General features: G+C 37.1%; 1 protein-coding gene across 1 annotated transcript in view; it reads right to left on the bottom strand.

Moving 5' to 3' along the window:
* Nucleotides 1-1,426, bottom strand: part of ZSWIM5 (zinc finger SWIM-type containing 5) — a 184,305-nt gene that overhangs the window by 103,663 nt on the left and 79,216 nt on the right. The gene's annotated exons all lie outside the window — the stretch shown is intronic.

Here is a 1,426-nt window from a genome sequence, read left to right as displayed (position 1 = left end):
AGAGTTTGACCTCCTCTGCTCCCATTTGGATGTCCTTTATTTCCTTCTCTTGCCTAATTGTATTGGCTAGAACTTCCAGCATGACGTTGGAGTAGTAGTGGCGATAGAGGACAACTTTGTCTGGTTCCAGTTCTAAGTAGAAAAGCTTTCAGTTTTATTCCATTCAGTAAAATACTAGCTGTGGGTTTGTTATAGATAGCTTCAATCAGTTTAAGAAATGTGCCACGGATACCTATAATCTTCAGTGTTCTAATTAGAAAAGGATGCTGGATTTTATCAAATGCTTTTTCTGCAACTATTGAGAGGATCATTTGGTCTTTGTTTTTGCTTGTTAATAAGGTGGACTTGCATGTTAAACCAGCCTTGCATCCTTGGGAAGAAACCTACTTGACATGATGTATGACTTTTTTGATGATAAGGTGTAATCTATTGGCTAGGATTTTATTGAGAAATTTTGCATCTGTATTCATTAGTGAAATTGGTCTGAAGTTATCCTTTTTAGTTGGGTCTTTTCCTGGTTTTGGTATCAGGGTGATGTCTGCTTAGTAGAACATGTTGGGTAAGACTCCTTCCTTCTCAAGTTTTTGGAATAATTTCTGCAGTATGGGAATAGGCTCTTCTTTGAAGGTTTAATAGAATTTTGATGTGAAGCCATCCAGACCAGTATACTTTTTTGTTGGGAGATTTTTTATTATTTCTTTGATCTCAGTGCTTGAAATTGATCGGTTCAGGAGCTCTATTTCTTCCTGGCAAAGTCTAGGCAGAGGGTGTGATTCCAAATATTGGATCCATTTCCTTCACATTGTCAAATTTCTGGGCATAGAGTTTCTGGTAGTATTCAGAGATAATCTCTTGTATCTTTGTGGCATCTGTTGTTATTTCCCCTTTATCATTCCTGATTGACGTAACTAGAGGTTTTACTTTTCTATTTCTAGTTAGTCTGGCCAAAGGTTTATCTATTTTATTTATTTTTTCAGAAAAGAAACCAACTCTTTGTTTCATTAATTTTCTGAATGATTCTTTTGTTTTCAATTTTATTGATCTCTGATTTAATTTTGTATATTTCTTTTCTTTTGCTGGGTTTAGGCTTAGATTGTTCTTTTTCCAATTCCATAAGATGGTTTATGAGTTTGTTGATGCGCTCTCCTTCTGTTTTTTGAGTGTAGGGATCTAAAGTGATAAATTTTCCTCTCAGGATTGCTTTTGTTGTATCCCATAGGTTTTCGTAGCTTGTGTCTTCATTGTTGTTATGCTCAAGAAAGTTAATGATTTCCTCTTTTATTTTTTTCTTTTTTTTTTGAGACGGAGCCTCAAGCTATCCCCCCTGGGTAGAGGGCCATGGCATCATGCTCACAGCAACCTCTAACTCCTGGGCTCAAGCGAGTCTCCTGCCTCAGCCTCCCAAGTAGCTGGGACTACAGGCGCC

This window comes from Otolemur garnettii, unplaced genomic scaffold, assembly GCF_000181295.1.
Source record: "Otolemur garnettii isolate 467f Iridium unplaced genomic scaffold, OtoGar3 scaffold00202, whole genome shotgun sequence".
NCBI lineage: Eukaryota > Metazoa > Chordata > Mammalia > Primates > Galagidae > Otolemur > Otolemur garnettii.
Note: the sequence above shows the minus strand (reverse complement) of the source record. Positions and strands in the feature narration are given on the sequence as shown.